This window comes from Argiope bruennichi, chromosome 11 (assembly GCF_947563725.1).
Source record: "Argiope bruennichi chromosome 11, qqArgBrue1.1, whole genome shotgun sequence".
In the NCBI taxonomy this organism is placed as follows: domain Eukaryota; kingdom Metazoa; phylum Arthropoda; class Arachnida; order Araneae; family Araneidae; genus Argiope; species Argiope bruennichi.
Window position 1 is genome coordinate 81,278,467 of NC_079161.1, and position 10,144 is coordinate 81,288,610.

Genomic DNA, 10,144 nt, shown 5'->3' on the forward strand with positions numbered 1-10,144 from the left:
CACAGATAGACCGACGGACATTTTTCAAAAATGTGTTTTTGAACTCGGAGAAGTCTAAAGCATGGAGACTCATCGAAATCTTGAGTCCCAATTTTTTGACGATTACAATACTTTCTCTGTATTTAAATACATGAAAAAGTAAAAACTGACACTTGTGTATTAAATGCATATCATTGGCGAATAATAATGATGAAGCACGGGTCTTTGGCGAGAATTTAGCAATTTTGCTTACTTTAAATGTGGGATCATTGGCGATTAATTGCTGCTACAGCTATCAGAAAATCGAATATGTATTTTTAGTAGTTTTAAGTGTCCGGCAAGTCAACCATCTAACTCTCCGACCCGCCACGAAGGCACACGGATTTAAACCATCAAAACTGAATGACCGGACCGTCGAAACAGCAACATTGGCGGGAACTGTGGTTGAGTCCTAAGGGCCGTCACCGGCCACGATACAACCCTCCCCGAAGGAAGTACGTCCCGTCATCGATAGGAGGAGTCGGAACCCCCATGTATTAGTGTACCCTCCAGTGTGGCGAGATCCAACCACCATGCCGGAAGCATCTCATCCTCATTTCGAGGTGCCCCCCGGGGGTCTTAAGTGTCTGGCAAGTCAACCATCTAACTCTCCGACCCGCCCTAAGGCACACAGATTTAAACCATAACACTGAATGACCGGACCGCCGCAACAGCAATTGGCGGGAACTGTGGTTGAGTCCTAAGGGCCGTCACCGGCCACGGTACAGCCCTCCCCGAAGGAAGTACGTCCCGTCATCGATGGGAGGAGCCAGATCCCCCACCTATTAGTGTACCCTCCAGGGTGGCGAGATCCAACCACCATGCCGGAAGCATCTCATCCTCATTTCGAGGTGCCCCTCCCCGAGGGTCTGGCAAATTGAAATAATTAATTCCTGGTTATTTTCAAGAAAATTGGTTTCTCTATCTCGCTTATGAAAAAATTCAAAATTGAAATTTAAAGGCAATTTCAAAAAAATAATAAAAAGGATGAGTAAACTTTTTAATATAGCCCAAATGCTATTTTTATAACATGAGTGGACAATTTTTAACTTGAGAATAATTTATTAAATTATTTAAAAAAGGAATATAAAACTTATGGCAGTTAATTCATTAAGAATTATATAAGAATATTACTCCCATATTTAAAGTATGCTTGATTTTATTTAAATATTTTTATGCTTGTCAATCAAATTTCTCCAAAAATACCAAAAAAATTCGAGAAATCTCTGGTCATCTAGGCAATTGCCTGCTTTCCTATTTTTTAATCTAACCCTGAGTATAGGGAGTATTGATTGTGTTTAATTTCAATTAAATCTCTTTCGTATAATTTATAATCATGATTCCCTCGATTGTAATGATCTTTGAAGTGGAAGTTGAATATATCTATTCTAATAGTAAGTTATATAAAAAAAATTCTTTTATTAAAATCTCGTTTTTTTAGAAAAGACACCTATATAGATAAACTTTAAAAGAAAATCCTTATCTAAATATAAAAGTTAATCCAAATCGTTAGAACTGTTTCCGAGACACACGAAACAAATAAATTTAAATATATACAAGAATTCCTTCTTTAAAGTTGTAAGAAAATTTAAAATTGTTGAGGGACGACATTCTTTATAACTCCTTATGAGATTATGAGGTAGATGAAAATAATAAACGAGTTTCAGGAACATTCTTCATAACTCATTGTGAGGACATTCTTCATAACTCCTTGTGAGGACATTCTTTATAACTCCTTATGAGATTATGAGGTAGATGAAAATAATAAACTATTTTCAGGACCATTCTTCATAACTCCTTATGAGGACATTTTTTTAACTCCTTATGAGATTATGAGGTAGATGAAAATAATAATAAATGTGTTTCAGGAACATTCTTCATAACTCCTTGTGAGGACATTCTTCATAACTCCTTGTGAAGACATTCTTTATAACTCCTTATGAGATTATGAGGTAGATGAAAATAATAAACTATTTTCAGGACCATTCTTCATAACTCCTTATGAGGACATTTTTTTAACTCCTTATGAGATTATGAGGTAGATGAAAATAATAATAAATGTGTTTCAGGAACATTCTTCATAACTCCTTGTGAGGACATTCTTCATAACTCCTTGTGAAGACATTCTTTATAACTCCTTATGAGATTATGAGGTAGATGAAAATAATAAACGAGTTTCAGGAACATTCTTCATAACTCATTGTGAGGACATTCTTCATAACTCCTTGTGAGGACATTCTTTATAACTCCTTATGAGATTATGAGGTAGATGAAAATAATAAACTATTTTCAGGACCATTCTTCATAACTCCTTATGAGGACATTTTTTTAACTCCTTATGAGATTATGAGGTAGATGAAAATAATAAACGAGTTTCAGGACCATTCTTCATAACTCCTTATGAGGACATTCTTCATAACTCCTTGTGAGGACATTCTTTATAACTCCTTATGAGATTATGAGGTAGATGAAAATAATAAACGAGTTTCAGGAACAGCTATTTAAATATTTTATAAGTTCCTCATTTCAACAAGACAAACACGAACACGAAAATACACAACACTCACTAGAATACAATCTAATAATGACTTCCCAAAAGGATCATGGGAAATATACTTTGATGCCCAACACCATCTGTTGTATCAAAAGAGAAGGTGTTAGAGTTATAAAACCGCTACAAAATTATAATTAAAATTTTTTTTAAATCACCTCTGGTGAATATTACTATACTCCAAAGTATACTTTAACCAAATTCAGTAGATCTAGGTCTGTAGAGCCTCAACAGATGGCCGACTAGGATTTTCTTTTCACGATTGGAGAAAAAAAGAGAGAGGGAGAGAGAATGTCAGGATTCTATTTCTTTTTCAGCTTCTGTTTGTTTTTATTCAATGATCCCTATATATATTGTTTGATAAAACTCGTACAACAATATACTCTGATTTCATGTTCTATGATTCGTGACAAAATAACATTGTAGAAAGAATTACGATGTCAATGGCAATGGAATAGCTTTAATCTTTTTCGAATCAAGCGCAATCTTTTAGAAGCATATCATTCGAACAATCTCTGGCGCATTCTATTATGTTCCAGAATAATGAAAACCTGATATGCTATTTTAGTTCTCAGAAATATAAAGACAAAGTAGACAAAAGCCACTGAGCAGACGATTTATAGCTACATTTTGCTGTAAACTTACCTTGAACTAAATGATATGGTATTGTGATAAATCCTTAAGCCTGATTTATGGCTTCACAGCAGGGTTGTCTTGCTCAGCATTTTAAAGTAAAGTAGAAAAATGAAACTTTTTTAGCAGACTTGTGGTTCAGGATTTTTCCATGCGACCGAAAATTCTTCTTTGGTCCTTTTTCTTTTGGTTTATTTTTTATCAGTCAATATTATTTGAATTTTTTAGAAAATAGCATTAAAGCACTGTTTATATGTTTTTCAAGAGACTAGACGATGTATGAATATATAGTTGATTGTGTAAACTTTTATTCTAACAAATTTGATACTATTAATACAAATTCGTTTAAAATTGCTAAAATTTTTAAAAATTGCATTAGTATAGCATTGCAATGTATTGAAAACCAACGAAATTTGTCTCCCTAAAATTTATCGCATATCTTCTGATAGATTTGTCATGCCAGAGAACGCCATACATGGCATTGACGACAGTAATTACGAAATACTAACTTTTGGCGTGCATTAATACTGAATTTATCATGTCATCCTTGGGAAGTTATTTGTCGATTAATCCGTGGCATGCGTTAACAGTACATAAAAAATGAATTTGGGATTTAGACATGTTTTGCCAGCGTCCTGGCATAGGAGTAGCGTGTTTTCCCCTTGATCTGGGCGTCCTGGGTTCGAGTTCCAGTTTGGGCATGGTTGTTCTTTCGTTGTTCTGTCTGTGAGATGTGTGAATGTGCCCGCCTGTAAAAAAGGGTTGTGCAAGCGAATGAGGGATGCATGAATAGCAAAGTCGTACTCTTGGCCCTATTTGGCGCTACTATAAAAACAAGAGACGCTCCCCCTCCGACTTAAATCGCTGTCTTCAGCGGATGTCCATGGCAAGGGCCATAGGAAACAACAACAAGAAGACATGTTTTTCTCAACCGATTGAAACAAAATTTGACACAAAATTGCATTTGTTGTCAAAAACTCTCATACCAAATTGGATATATTTAAGTCATTGCGAATTTAGAACTATCGCGTTTACTTATTACCGAAAGCAAAGACAGACAGACAGTAAATCCCTCGTTGTATTTGGCTCAAAATTTGACAGGCGTCTATATTATAGATATAAAATTCGTGTACTCAGTTTTATCTACCAAGCTTTCCTCGTTTTGTAACTATCGTGTTAAATTATACTGGGATAGCCGGACAGATGGACTTCCACTATGTGCGAATTTCTCTCAAAGTTTGATCGAAATTCGCAAATTTATTGTAAAGACCGTATACCAAATTATAACTGTGTAGCTCAAAGCGGTTTTGAGTTATCTTTGCCTCAGGCAGACAATTATTTTCCAAAAAAGTTTTTTTTCGAACTCGGATGGATGGATTTTTGTGGCGCAAGAGCCAAAACTGGCTCTCAAAACAAGAGGTATTTGTATATTACCATATGATTTTTAAACAAAACATTTCCTCAAGGTTAAAATACAAACAACGTTTTACACTTATAAAAAGAAAGCACAGTAAGTTTAAAGGGTAAAGATCTTAAAATTATGACTCCAATTATGGAAAAAATTCCAAGAAAATGTTTAAAATCCCTATAGTATTCATATAAAATGGAAAAAATTTATAGCTCTTAAAAATTCAAAGATATTCCTGTGAGACCTGAACTCTTGGAACTTCCTAGACCTGAATTCGGAAAGGTCTAAAAAGTTCTAATGGATATATCTGCATGATTCTCGAATATTCGGTATCACCAAATGATCGTCAAGATCGGAAGTCATTGACCGGCACCCATTTAGTATCCGATAAATCTATCTATAAAATTCTTTTCCTTCTTAAAATAATTATAGGACAGGGAAACAATATTACAAATTTGTAAAAATATTGATTTTTTTTTTCGAAACTATGATATTGGTAGTGGGACAGATGCGTACAACCATTTGCGTACGAATCATAAAACTGTCAATCAGTTGTCTCGTTTACAATGCGGTTGTATTACTGAGAAGGTTCAGTTCTAGAAGAGGTTACAACATCTTAAACGTTATCTAAAAGTGTCATATTTGGCGAGAGTTAGCCTGATGTTTGACACAATTTCGAATACTTAACGATACGTTCATTAATATAATTTCATGCGTTTTAATACTATAGGAGTAATTTCTACTTGCTTTTTATGAAAGATGGATTGCTTTTCAATGTATATATTTAAAAATGTAAGATAAAAACATTGGGGAAAGATATTTCTGCTCATATAAATAGTGTACCCACTTCGAAATAATAATCATTTTTTCTAGATTTCAGATATAAATGCATTACTTTACATAAATATAACGTTTTGCATTAAACGAAAGAATTTGCGTTTCATTAATTTTTGATTTATTTCTTCTTGATTCGTTTATTTAATTCAATAAGTTCGTTATTTAAATATAGGCAATTAAAAATTATTTCTTAAATTTAAAGTACAATTAAATGAGGTTAGTGGAATTGGAAGGATTTGTAAGGAGGGATTTGTATTTGTTTTTAAAAAATCAGTTTCCAGAGTAGAACGCCATTCAAATTTAAACATTTCTGTTTATCATCGTAGATTTAATTTAAATGTTGTTACATTTTTTTTCAAAAATCTGCACTCTGATAAAGATAAATTATTTGTTCATTATACGACTTTGCACTTTATGTATGAAATATTTTAAGTATAAGGTGCGTAAAATAAGCAGCTTACTAAATCAGAAGTATATTAATATTTTGCTAACTGATCATTTGTACCTGCGAAAATTTGTAGGAAATATTAGCTGAATTCAAATTTAATTTTCTTCTAGTTGCACTATTCATTAAAATATAATCGAAATCTACTGTTAAATATGAAACAAAATTAAGAAAAAGGATTTTTACATTAATATATGTAGTATATATTCTTCAGAAACTTTAATTTCATTAAAGATCGTTCTTATATGTACAAAAAGTGATTAAAAATAGTGTTGAATGAAGTTCTGGTAAAATACTCTTCAACAATATACATCTACCCCTTTATTGAAATGTTTATTTATTAGCTATGCGTTTTTTTTCCATATTTTAAACAATGTAATTATTTCTAATTTCAAAAGAATTCATGGTCGTTTTAAACCTTCCTGGGGCCCTGAGATAATGCAAATCTCAAAACCCCTTTTTCCCTCCAAATTTTTTATTGATTTTAATTTAATTTTTATTCACCAATTTTAAGTAGTAAATTTTGAAAACTGAAGTCGCAAGTCCCTTTTTAAAAAGTCCATTTCAATATTGTACAAATAAAAAAAGTGCACTGTCAAGACGTAAAATTAATTTTAAGCAAAATATCGAAAACAAAAGAAAACTTTCTATAACACTCTAAACAATATTGTAAAAGGAGGGAATATATTTCTTTAAACTGTAAAGCTTCAAATTTTTTAGAATTATAAAATAGCATAACGAGTAAATGGTAATTAGAAATATTACTAGAGTAAAGTCTCAAAATTAATTTATAATTTTGATTATAACTTGAATAAATTTGACTGCACGGCCCACTGTCATTAAATGAAAGTATAAAACTATTTACCTTTCTACAACTATTAAAAATTATCAAGAGCTGAGGGGTTCCTTGACAATTGCCAACTTTACCTATTTAAAAATCTTGTCCCCCCCCCCAGATTAGAATTATTTAAATAATTTTTTTGGACTATTGACATAACAGCTCCTGTATAGTAGATTCAAATCTCTTGGGAATTTAATTATATTTAATAGAAATGGCTTTAAGGGCATCTTTCGATTTTACCATTGATTCGGACGTTCTTAAGCGATTTTTTTCGTGAAAACAATGCACAATTTGCAGATATTTTGCTATGAAAAAAGTCTGGTTATCTCACAATGAGCCCATAGTTTTCAGAAGTCCAGTCGAGATCCATATAAGATTTTAAGAGCAAATGAATTTAGAGCATTAGTTTCTTTATTTAAAAAAATAAAGTCAGACTTCTTTTACTGCATTGCAGAAGAAACTCTTGCTGTAACATTAAAGAAGTTTTTAAAGAGATGTTTTATTTCTTCATAACTATATAAGTGAACATTCACTTCTATTTCTGTAATTTACTTTCATTCATAATACATGAAACTTTGATTAAATCTTCAGTATTCCATTATAGTATTTCCATTATAGAAATTTGCAATCTTGTAATTAAAATAAAATGAATAATTTCCTATTAGTATATTGCTAAATAAAAAAAACTGCATTATAATACTTATGTAACAGTTATAATTTTTTTTCTCAATATAGGCTAAAAGTTTGGTGAGTTTGTATTGGATTTGAAGGAATATTTCACAGAGCATTAATTCTTTAATGCTACTATGTACAAAAAATAATTTAAATGATTTCTTAGATCATAGTATTCAATACACTGCAATATTATAAAAATCAAATAAATAGTAAATGCGGGATAAGTTTAAAAATTGTGAAAAATGCTTTCTTACGTATTATTATTCCATTTCCATTTGTAATGTTCCATTAAAATATCCTGAGTTTTATTTTTAATTCATAAAATAAAATAAGGGCTGTTTTAGGAACTTAAATAAAAAATTACCTAATAACATACGCACACACACACAAAGGATGGAGGGGGGGGGGGTGGAAAAAATTGGCTTTTAACACGGAAGCATATATTTTAAATTTCACAGATATCTCCAAATTTTTCGTTTAAAATTATTCAAAAATTAAAGTGTTGAATATTCAGACTTTAATCTAAAAGTTTTAATTAACAAAATAAGATTTTCTTCCAAGAATGAAAGTGAATGTATATATATGCGTCTATCATTCTATTTAAAATATCGACCATTGGACGTAGAGATACTAAATTTAACACACGTATATTTGGAAGAAAAAAATATGCAATTCAGTGCATTTAAAAATATTAATACAAAAAATATTATGTCTTACGTAAATTATCTTAAAATTTTAAAAAAATTCATTAATTTTATTGGTTTATCAGTCTTTGCTTAATTTTATTCTGTAAAAAGAATACAGATCTTAGATAGCATGTATGTTTTATAGTCAAGATCTTCCGTTTATATTTACGTACGAAAAGATAAGTTTTCACATAAAAGAGAATACTAGATTTTTAAATATAAGATAAGATGTATTTTTATTATATCAGGCTTCTTAAATTATTTATTTCATGTGTATTTGAATTATTTATTTGAGTTCCAGAAATTCAAAAGCTTTGAACAGATTTAATTTCAAATAGTAGTAAATTTATCACTGTTAAATTCTCTTATTGATTTATGTGCTATTAATTAGCTGAAATGCACATTTAAATGATCCACTTATTTTAAAACAATGGGAATCGTTTGTGATGGTAATAGTTAAGTTCAGGTGTATTTTTTTTTTAGAATGGAATTTTTATTTCGGATTTTTTTAAAGTTTATTGATTTTCATTTCATGAGAACTATATTTAGCATACTTTGATTTTGAATGAATAATGCAGAGAATTTATATGATTTGGAAGTAAAAACTATTTTTTACTGTAAATTTTTAGAAAGTTATCAAATAATTCTTTTATTTTTTGATAAATTAAAATTCTAATTAAAAATTCAAAAAAATAACTTTCCTACGCTCCAAAATAGATATTTGCCAAATTTGATAGGCAGACGGCAAGGTGTGTACAGAGCCAGCATATACACATAGAGACAAAAGTTTTTTCCCTGTGTTTAAGCATCAAAATTTAGTTAAAATACCAATACATTTTCTCGCCAAATACTCTTGCCAACAGATAACATATGTTTTAGCAAACCTAGACTAATTACTCCCTACCCCCTTTTTTCAAAGAGCTACGCGTGATTTATTGGCATTTTTATGAGCTGTACGAAAATGGTTGTACGCATCTGTCATACAACCATGATATTGGTATTACACTTCATATGCTCCTCCAAAATTATTTCTGTTCTAAAAGAACTCTAACATGTTTTAATACCGAAAATTAGGCTATTCCAATTATGTTGAAACGTCATATAAATACAAATAATATATAAACTGGAAATAGTATTTTACTGTATTTGTTAAACTTTATTAAGTAAATTTTTATGCAATCTAATTTTTTTTTAAATTTATTTTTACTTTAGTTATGAAAAAAACTGTTCTCTATGTTTGAAAAAAAAGTTCTTATCAGATTTCTTATTATTTGGGAGCCGTTGGTGTTTATATTTGGCGTATTTGTTCTAATTCTTATTCACTAATATTCTCATATATTTTCCGAGTTATTGAGGGAAAAAAATCGATCATTTTTTAATTAATATTATAATTCAAATTTTGAAAATCGTTTTTAATTAGCACCTTTTCTCAAAAATAACTAAGCAATAAATTTAGTAGATTTAGATTCCATAGTTTGCCTTAAAGAGAGTTTTGAATAATTTTTGCAAGGCTCAGTTTACAAGTTAAAAAATTTTATCAAAACTTTTTTTATTAGATAGAATAATTTTTTGGAACTTCCTGTTTAAAATAGAAGCATATTATTTGCCAGTTAAATTTAGTTATATTTGGAGAACGAATTTATCTTTTTCTTTACTTTGACCATTCTGGTTATGCGAATGTCAATAGGGTTTCATTGCAATTTAGATGTCTGCTTTGTTGATTGTCTGCTCAGCTGATACCGAATTCATCTAATTGTGACTAAAATTATGATATATATTTCATAACAGTCCTGTGTAACTTCTAAATTAAGCTTTACTGTCATTTTATTTTAAATTCAATTTATTTTTTTAATAATCATTTTATTGCAAATTTTATTTTTTCAATAAAATTTGGCTCAATCTACTTTAAAATTGAATACATCCATTTTGATGTTATTTTGTTTCTAAGAAGCTTTCCATTAGTGAATTAGTAAGGAACTTAAATGTGAATTTCGCTTTATCGCTGTGGAGTTTTAAGAGCAAAATTTTCGAGAAATATCAAACTGCTCTT